We start from the raw sequence: 10,496 nt of genomic DNA, 5'->3' as shown, positions 1-10,496 counted from the left end.
AAGAATCCAGTTGGTCATATTCATGGACTGGATAACTTCTTGTTTTAGCCAGACTTTTCACTGCTATGACCAAATGCATTTTTTAAAAAAAAATTAAAGGAAATTTAAATGCACTCACAGTTTTATTGGCCACAGTTCACTGACTTCATTCCTATGGCCATAAAGTAAGACAGAACATCACTGCAGTGGAAGTCTATGGAGGTTGGGGTCAATATCTTCTTTTCTAGGGCACACCCACAGACATCTACTTTCTTCAATGAGACTCCACTTGCCACAGTTCCCCAATGGTTTGTTTAAGTCTGAAAGTACCACGGCATGAAACTTGATTAGGTCAGAGCCCTTATGCTCTTGGCTCTGGAGATGCTCTCACAGACACCCTCAGACGAGCGCTTTATTAGCGTGCTAAATGGACTCACAATGCGACCAGCTTGACAATAAATATTAGCCATGGCATACCTCCATGGATTCCTCTGAATGTTAGCCAAAAATATACTTTACAGATGTAACACGAGTCGTTCGGTTTCCCACGCGCCTGTGAGCACTTTTGAGATCTTGTTATTGAGCAGGCTAGCAGCTGTAGAGCTAAAGACTGAACAGAACCAACGAGTTAAGCAGTAAAGATCAGGCCCCAATGAAGACAAACCCAAACCCTTCAACCTCATGTTTGATTTTAGGCAGTCCTGGAATGGACAAAGATGCCAACCTTTCCTCATAGGACATCCTCATTCCTCCTTGGAGACCTGGATATAGCTTCCAGTCATAGTGATATACTTGTGTTTAACTATAGCAACGGGGAGGAAGGACAGGTCCTCAAAGAGCCTTAAAATTGTTAATTTGCAGTTCTGTGTTGTTTTTTTTTTCTTGTTTTTTTTTTTTTTTTAATGTTGATGATTTTTTTCTTTGTTTTGTTTCTAAAAGGAAAAAATAAAACACTTGTGGATCAAAGCCTTATTTTTATGGGGAGTTTTCCAGAATCTATAAACTATCCATGAAGATAATTCTTCAAACACAAAATAATTCCAACAGAATAAAACAAAACTTTGGACTTTAGCCAGTGTTGTTAGGGACAAAGGCGTGGCGTGTCCCTTAGAAGACTCATTTCTATAGCCTGGCCTCATGACTTGAAAGTTCCTGTGACTTATGTCAGCTGCCAGTCTTCCTGGACGCTAAATTCTAAAGGATTCTTAGAAACATACTAATATTCTCACACTAAGAAACACACACACACACACACACACGCACACACATACACCTTGGTAAAATTAATAGCAATTGATATTCATTAGAAATTTCTTTTTAATGATGCAATGTCCTATTTATATGTAGTATATATAACTGATTGCATATATATGTATTCCTTTGAAATAAAAAAATAACACATTCTTCAAACTCTTTTATTTAGCATAAATAAAGGTGTTGTCCACCTCCCAACAAAAAACGAAACGGAAGGAAAACATCTGTAAAGAGAATGAGGCATTCACCCTAGACATTAGAGAATACAGAGCCACATCACCATAGTCTGCACACCAAGACACATCTTCCAGATCCTCTGACATAAAGTCAACATTTTATCTTTACAATAAGAAAATCCTGGACTAACATTTGGCACTTTTTCTCAGACATTAGAAAACTGAAAGCTGTGGTTTCTGCAAGAGTCTCTCAGAGGTTAGGAACTGAAGGCTCACTGTCTTGCTTGTGAAATTGGGAGATGGTCTTTAGGAAGTGAGATCTAGCTGGGAATATAATCATTGGAGGTATGCTCTTTAGAGGAGTTATAGAATTCTGGTGATTTCCTCTTCTCTGGTTTGCTTCTTGGCTCTTGAGACCAACACCTTCTCTTTCATCATGATGAGCACATGTTGCCTTGCTGATGTCAAAATCAACGGGACCCTTCCATCATGGACCAGAACCTCAAAACTGTGCGCTAAAGTAAATCTTTTCTTTTCATAAGTCAATTGCCTCAGGTATTGCATTATCCGGATGAGATGCTGGCTAATATATTGAGGTTGCAGAGAAAATCACCAACTGTTTGAGCTACACAGACTGTAAGACAGTGGTTCTCAACCTGTGGGTCATGACCCCTTGGGGGGCATCCAATGGCTCTTTCACAGGGGTTGCCTAAGATTATAGGAAAACATAGATATTTGCATTATGATTAAGAGTAGCACAATTACAGTTATAAAATAGCAATGAATATAATTTTATGGTTGCAGATCACCACAGCATGAGGAACCGTATTAATGGGTCACAGTGTCAGGAAGGTTGAGAAGCATTGTTTTAAGAGAAGCATCCCTCTGACAGTCATCCTGCAACCCTTCCCTGGCCTGTACTTCTTAGCAACTCTCATTGTGCTGACAGTAAAGAGCTAAGGAAGCTCTTTGTCCTGACATTTGTAAAGAAAGAGCAAGGCTAGGAGCTGGGGGGATGGATCAGTTGGTAAAGTGGGTGTCGCACAAGCATGAGCACTGGAATTTTAACTCTTATAACCTTCATAAAAACGTAAGCACAGTGTGCTCTTCTGATTCCATCACCAGAGAACCAAGTCAACACAGATGGATTCCTGAGGCTTCCTACAAGGAAGCTTTAGGGAGCTCCAGGTTCAGTGAAAAATTAATTCTGTCTCAAAAAATAAAGGGGAGAGTGGTCAAGGAAGTTGCCTGATGAGATCAGACTCTGGCCTTCACATGGATAAACACACAGATGAACACACCTATAAGCACATGCACAGGCACAGGCATATCTATACACATCAAAAAAAAAGAGAGCAAGGCTAGAGATGATTAATAATGCTCAAAAATATTCTCTACAAAATCTGTTCTACTCTGCAGGGGAAAGTAAGCCTTCCCCGGAGCCCTATCCCTAAAACAGAAGTGCATTTCTCTTACCCATCACAGTCGATTTCATTTCACTGAAAAGGACAGAGACAGCTAATAAACACCCACGAAGATCATAGCCCAGAAACACAGGCCTACCAAAGGGTGAATTCAGTGTGCTATCGAAGATGGGCATGTATGTAATTTGTGTGAGTGTGTGAGTGTGCGAGTGTGCGTGCTCCTTTACAGGCATGTTGAGCCCAGAGCAGTATATATGGTATCTTCTCATATTGATTTCCACAAGACTAAAGAATGATTTCCCCAAGTCACATGTAGCAGCAAATGCCCAGCACTATAATAGGCAGAGGTCTGTAAATCCAAGTCTAGCCTGGGCCAGATAGCTCGTTCCAGGCCAGCCAGTGCTAGATTTAAATCAACAAAGAAGACAAGAAGATACGGTGGGGAAATGGTGAGGCTGGGCTATGGGGCCACAACAAACCTTATCCACAACACTCTCTCCATCCCAATTAACATAGTGTGCACACTGAAGACCCTTTAGCTCAGTTTCTCCTTCTTAATACTTAATGTGAAACTTTCAACAACCAACTCCAAAGCATGCTACAAAGGTAGCAAAACTCCAGTCCAAAGAGGCCAAGTAGCTATCAGAACCGCACTCAGATGCTGCTGAGATTTTGAAATTATCAGACGGGGCTGTAAAAATAACTATGATTAATATGCTAAAGGCCTTAACGGAAAAAAAAAAAAAAGGAGTGGATAGCGTGCAAGAACAAATGAGTAATGCAATCAGAGATGGAAACTCTAAGAATGAAAAAAAAAAAAAAAACAAGAGGAAATTCTCAAAATTGAGAACACTGTTGGAGGAGCAAAGACGGCCTTTGACGGGCTCAGCAGTGCAGGGGCATGACTGGAGAAAGAAGCAGTGAGATTACACATAGGTCAATAAGAACAAACACAAAACTTTCCAAACTGAAATGTAGTCAGAATGGGGGAAGAAAGGGACAAAACACCCAAAGGTGACATTCTGAAGAACTCAAGGAATGTACCTCCCTGCTCTCACTCACAAATACAGAGTACTTAAGTAGATTGTTTTTTTAAAATAGACATATAAAAGCTATCTTGAAATTGTTTTTTAAAGCTAAACAATGAATGAAGAAAACTTTATTGAAAACAATTGGCTGAAATTTAGTAAGAACCAGAGCCTGCTATTTGTGTTATAGCCTGTTCCCATCTACCCCTCCCAAGCTCAGCTTAGTGGATCCTCCACCCTAGGCAGAGAGGTCAGGCTCCCAGAGCTCCCTCTTAACCTTTCCCCATCAAGGTTTACCGTGTTCTAACCAGGCAAGACCTATCAAAAGCAAGTCAGTTCTTATGCCTGGAATCTATCCTTGCCAAATGCATTTGGTCCAGACTGTTGACAATAATCTCCCTGGGAAGTTTTTTTTCTTTTTTTTTTTTTTTAAATAAAAAATAAAACTAGAAAAGCCAGCCTTCTATGGCTGAAGTGTACCAGGTTCAGGGGTGATTCCTGATAAAGGAGACATTTGGACAAGTAGACTAGGAGAAGAGAGATAGTCAAATAAAGCCATTGTTAAAACTGTTATCATCACGGAGATCTATATAAAGCCAAGACTTGGCTTTCCCAGTAAACATATCATATCAAAGTCTTCACATTGTGGGAAAAAAACAGAGCTCTCTAACTTGGATTAGACACAGCTCGAAACAAATAAGAAAGAAAACAACAATGATAAGCTCCGGAAAATAAGAAGTTAAATCATACCCATAAATATAATATTAGCTGCTGTCGTCAGTATTTAACGAAGTATGACACAATAAAGCAGTGTTTCTCAACCTTCCTAACACTTCAACCCTTAAATACAGTTCCTTAGGTTGTGGTAACCCCAACCATAAAATCATTTAATTGCTAATTTATAGCTATAATTTTGCAAACGTTATGTGATGCGATATAAATATCTGATGTGCAAATCCCAAGGGGGTCGCGACCCACAGGTTGAGAACCACTACAATAAAGTCCCAACTATGTCTTATCTACACAGAGCTGTGGACAGAAGTAGATAGCACAAAGACTGAAAGCTGAGAAGATGCAGACATCAGAATTACTTCCAAGCAAACAACCAGCATGTTTAAAGAACTGAAGGAAGCCATAATTAAAGAAGTAAAGGGAGATATAACTGCTTTGGTTCATAGGGCACATGATGGTATGATCCAGGTACTCATGCCTTACAAGCCCTATAATAAAACTGAATTCCTAGAGTACAGTGTTAATTTTGTTTACAGATATAATACTAGAGAGGTAATTAGGTGATCCCTGGTATAGGGCCCTTATAGTATCAGGGTCTTAGTAAATGAAAAACTATAGGTCCAAGTTAGCAAGCTCGTTCTACCTATACTATGTCCTATGGCCCAGGAGAAAGGACATCACCATTTGTCAGTGTTATACTCCTGACTTCTACAGCAAAAAAACTAAAATAAACCCTCTTTTTTTCTCTATAATTTTACCTAAATTTTGGTATTCATTTATAGCAACAAAAAAATGCATTTAGGCGAATGGTGTCAATAAAAAGAGAATTTTATAAGAAAGAACAAAATGGAAACATCTGAGTTAATGGGCAATAATCATAAGATAAAAATTTATTAGAGGGACTCAATAATAGATTTGAAATGGCAACAGAAACCATCAGCAAACTCAAAAGTTTGCAATTCGAAGGGCAAAGAGAAAGAGAAAAATGAAGACAAATTAAGAGCCTCAGAAACAGATACCTCTCGGTATGTTTACCAGCAAATACTGTATGAAAAAATAAAATAAGAGAAATGACCTTAAATGTGTGAAATGCGAGATATTTAGAAAAAACTTAAATCTATACATCCATGTCCAAACATAACAGAAAAATAGTGAAAGAAAATACTTCAAGAAGAAAAAAGAAAGACGAATAAAATGGAACCCTGTAAAGACTCACAGCTAAGCTCCCATGAGAAATAATGAAGGCCAGAAGAAGGGAAATAACATGTTAATTAAGTAGAAGGAAGAAAACCGTTTGCCTAAGTAGTATATTAAAAGCATGAGATGTAATTTCCTCTTGCTGCTGGTGGCAAAATGTACAAGGGAAGAGACAACTAGAATGTAACGATTTAAAAATGCTCACTCTGCTCTTACTGCACACAATGAAATGATTTGTGTGGCTCAAATGGAAGCAAGCAGAAGAGAGAGAAGCACAATTTCCACAGCACTTAGCACAGCTGGCACTAAGGAGCCTCTGCCATATCTTCCCTTTTTTCTATCCATAGATGCAAGAGTACGTTGGGAAAGAGACAAGTGGCCAGTGTGTAAAACAGCCTTTAAGGACTAAACAACATCTGGAATATAGAATCAGCAAACAGAAAACTAATGGGTCTTAACAGCAAGAGGTCACATCCGCAGCCTCTCTCTGAAGAGGACAGCCTGAAGTACAGTAGAAGGATGGCTTTCTTCTAATTTTCCGAAGGAAACCAAACAGGCTCAGCGCCCTCCAGAATCACCTCATGGCTAAGGACCAACATCGGACTTCCAAGGTATCCCTGAGAAGATTTGTCATGGGTTTTTACAAACTATGGCCTATCTTAAATTCTGCCCTGATCCTGAGTGAAACCCAAAATTATCTATTTCTTTTACATTTATTTTTGTAGTTGTATGTTGGAGAGTGAAAGGAATTCTTTGTCAAGAAGGCCAACCCAACCGTCTTCCGTTTGTCGTGTGTTATCCATGTAGGGTGGTAGGATGCTCGCTGTTCTCTGGCTTTGAGTCTCCCATTCATCCATTCTCCATCTGTGTATTCACTCCACTTCCCCCTTATCTTTCTATAGCTTGCTCCCACTTGCAACCTTGTTAAAATGATGGGTTGGTTTTACTTGTGTTGGTTCCTATAGAATGTTTACTGCTGTTTTCTAGATAGGAGTTTTTAAGATTTCCATTTCATGCACATGGCATCCTGCTTTATACAGTATGCTCTTCAGCTTTATATGGGCTCATTACTTTTAAGATCTGCTGACTGTTGTGTTATTCTCAACTCTCTTCGTCTGCCACAGCTTACTAACTGTTCCCTTGGTGGTAAGTATCATTTTCTTTCTTTCCTTCTTTCTTTTTTTTTTAAATGTATTTTTTAATTTGGATATTCTACTTATTTACATTTCAGATGTAATCCCCTTTCCCCATTTCCCCTGCCCTCAGGAACTCCCTGCCCCAGTCCCCTCTCCGGTTGCTTCTATGAGGGTGTGCCCCCACCCATACACCCACTCCCCATTCCCTGCCCTCAAATTTCCCCCACACTAGGACGTCCCGCCTTCATGGGAACAAGGACCTCCTCTCTCACCAGTGCCTGACAAGGCCATCCTCCACTGCATATACAGCTGGAGCCATGGGTCTGTCCATGTGTGCTCCCAGGCTGGCGGTCTAGACCCTGGAAGCTCTGGTTGGTTGGTATTGTTGCTCTTCCCATGGGGCCACAAGCCCCTTCAGCTCCTTCAGTCTTCTCTCTAACTCCTCCATTGGGGACCCCATGGTGAGTTCAATGGTTAGCTGTGAGCATTTGCCTCTGTATATGTCAGATTCTGGCAGAGCCTCTCAAGGGACAGGTATATCAGGCTCCTGTCAGCATGCACTTCCTGGCATCCACAACAGTGTCTGTGTTTGTTGACTGCCCATGGGATAGATCCCCAGGTCCAGCATTCATCATTTTCAATATTCATAAACACTGCTGCAGCAAACACCAATGGGGATATGAGTTCTGGGATTGCATGTCTCAGAGCAGGACTCTTGGCTCATAAGGAGTAGATAGATTTAATTAGACAAAGACACCAGTTATATAAAGAACTGTGTTGTTCATGCCCATCCTTCTACTTTCCCCTCCCTGTTCCATTTTCCTGCCACCTGGCCCTAGTGGTCCTCTTATATTTTTATCTCCCTTTCCCCCTCCCACTCCTGTTTATAACACATTGTTTATCCAGACTCCACATGACAGAAAATATAATACACTGCATGTCTCCCTATTTACTCTCTCTATTCCTCTTTAGGGGCCTCTTACATTTCTCTCTACTTCCATGTTCCATGCACACACACACATACACACACACTTAAACTTAGATATCACATATAATAGAAAACATAAAATATTTGTATCTCCAAGCTTAATTTAACATAATAATTTCAAATTTCATCCTTTTTTTCCCCAAATAACATCATTTCCTTTTTCTTTGTGGCTGAATAAAACTCTACAAGGAGTTCATATGTCACATTTTCTTTCTCTGATCTTCTTTCAATGTAATGCACATCTAGACTGGGCTTCGTATCTTGGCTTTGTATAGCAGTAAACACGCTGTGTGGTTATCTCTGTGCTAAGTTGACCTTCAGACCTTCAGGGTCACACTGAGGAATTGCAGAGGTAGGTCTTATCGTAGTCTGAGCTTTGTTAATGACTCTGCAAACTGAATTTTAGTGTAGCTTATCAATTTATATTTGTATCAGACATATATAAAGATTATGTTAGTACTAATTTTCCTAGCCTGGTGCTCTGCTTGACTACGTTTCTGTAACAGTTCTATCCAAAAGCCATCTGCTCCTGTGCATTATTGGCTCTGATCAGGGAATTATCCTCATCCATGTGCTTTATAAGAACTTGTGTGACGATCTCTACCTTCTTCAAACAAGACATGTTTTACACATGCATACCTAGTTTGGATATTTAGGGTTTACAAACTCTACATGCTACATTCAGGTGAAGCTTTTACTTCAAGACAAAAGGCATCATAGCAAGAAAAGACAAAACAAACACACCAGAATTCCAAAGTATAGGGACAGTTGGAACTCCCGTGGACTCTGCCTCCACACAGGACCAGGCTGTGTGTATGGTCCGAACCACAAAGATCTATGCAAGGATCATGATATTAAGGAGTGCCCTAACAAACTTACACCAGCTCTTTCTGTCAGAACAGACTTATCAAATCTTGTTCTTAACTACTAATAAAAAAGGGAACCTTGGAAATTGCTGGGGATAGTTCAGTGCTTAAACAGCACCCATAAATGTCACTGATCTTGTCTTACTCAAGAGTCAAAAACATCCAAACCTCCACACAGCCTCAAAAGTTAAAGCATTGTGCTTACATTCTAGCTTTTATAAACTTTATTCCCACATTTGCCCTCCAGTTCTCGGCCAAAGCCGGCTAAAGCTAAGTTCCTCGGTCATGTGCCTTCTTTTATACTTTTTATGTATTTGCAAAACAAACAAAAGTGCAACTACTAAGGTCATCTGTATCACTAAAGAGATGTCGGTACACCTTTAAAGAAACACTTCATTGGCAACTCTGGAAGACTTCAGTGCAAACTTGTCTGTAACCCTCCACCAGCTTAGCTGCCATCTGCCACTACAATGGGCACTGCAGGAAGGGTGCTTATGGATCAATTCAGTAGAACAAGCAAGTCGCAGTTAAGTAAATGTGTAGTCTTTACTGCCCTGTCAGCTTCAGATCCTCCTACATTTGATGGTTATAAATATTATCATGAGTTTAGTTTTTTTTTTTAAGAAAATCTCATGACTGTGTGAGTTGAGGTAAACTGGAGACAAGAGCAGAGGCTGAACTTGTGATCTGACAAGATGGCCAGGCTGCCCCCAAGATCATCAAGGAAACCCAAGAACCAGTTCCTGGCATTAAAGCAGAACCAGATGGAAACAACACCCATGATTTTCATGCGGTCATTGTTGGTCCCAGGATTTCTCCTTTGAGGGAGGAACATTTAAACTTGAACTATTTCTTCTAGAAGAATACCCAATGAAAGCACCTAAAGTATGGTTCAGGAAGACCATTTATCATCTTAATGTAGACAAGTTTGGAAGACTATGTTTAGATATTTTCGAAACAGAAGTGGTCTCTAGCACTGCAGAGCCACACAGTTGTTATCAATTCAGGCTTTGTTAAGTGTTCCTAATCCAGATGATCTGTCAATAAATGATGTAGCCAAGCTGTGAAAGATCAACAAAGCCCAAGCCATAGAAACAGTGAGAGCATGGACTAGCTTTATGGCATGAATAATATTTAAGTTGATCAGATCACCAAGTGTGCATTACTTCTGTTCTACCAAGACTTCTTCCTTTTGTCGTTTGCATTTAAACCCAGTCTTAGAAACACTACAGATCAAAATCCCAGGTATCGTCCGTCATCTTTGGTGATTATACACACATTAGCAAATCTCTGTCTTGTCCTGGTTCATTGTTGTAAAGCATGAGCAGAGACTGGAAGTACCATCTAGGTTGTTGAGAGATGTTGAAAAGCAGTCAGTCTCTGCTTTGACCCATTTCTCCATCGTTGTCTAAGTCCAAGGCACTGTGAATGAAGGCAGTTGTCAGGGTTAGCTGCCAGGGCTATGGGTGTTTTTATTTTTTTAATGGGGAAATATGTTTTATTTTAATTTTATGTTCTCTTTCTTCATCCTGTGGGATCTAATTGCAGTGGATAAAAGAAATTAATCAGTTTTCTTTTATACATGGTCTCTATCCAAGTCCAACTTTAGATGCTATAGATGGACAGGCTTGATTATCTGAACTGAAATGGGAATATTGAATAAACATAACAGCCCTGACTAATAACACTGTGACTACGCTGCCAAGTGTAGATTCT

The 10,496-nt window shown here is 39.9% G+C and overlaps 1 pseudogene; it reads left to right on the top strand.

The window, feature by feature from the left end:
• The first annotated feature begins 6,809 nt into the window (after window positions 1–6,809).
• On the top strand, window positions 6,810–9,918 carry LOC117705582 (ubiquitin-conjugating enzyme E2 N pseudogene; annotated as a pseudogene).
• The last annotated feature ends 578 nt before the right edge of the window (window positions 9,919–10,496 follow it).

Source organism: Arvicanthis niloticus, chromosome 3, assembly GCF_011762505.2.
Source record: "Arvicanthis niloticus isolate mArvNil1 chromosome 3, mArvNil1.pat.X, whole genome shotgun sequence".
NCBI lineage: Eukaryota > Metazoa > Chordata > Mammalia > Rodentia > Muridae > Arvicanthis > Arvicanthis niloticus.
This window is presented reverse-complemented; position numbering and strand designations above follow the sequence as displayed.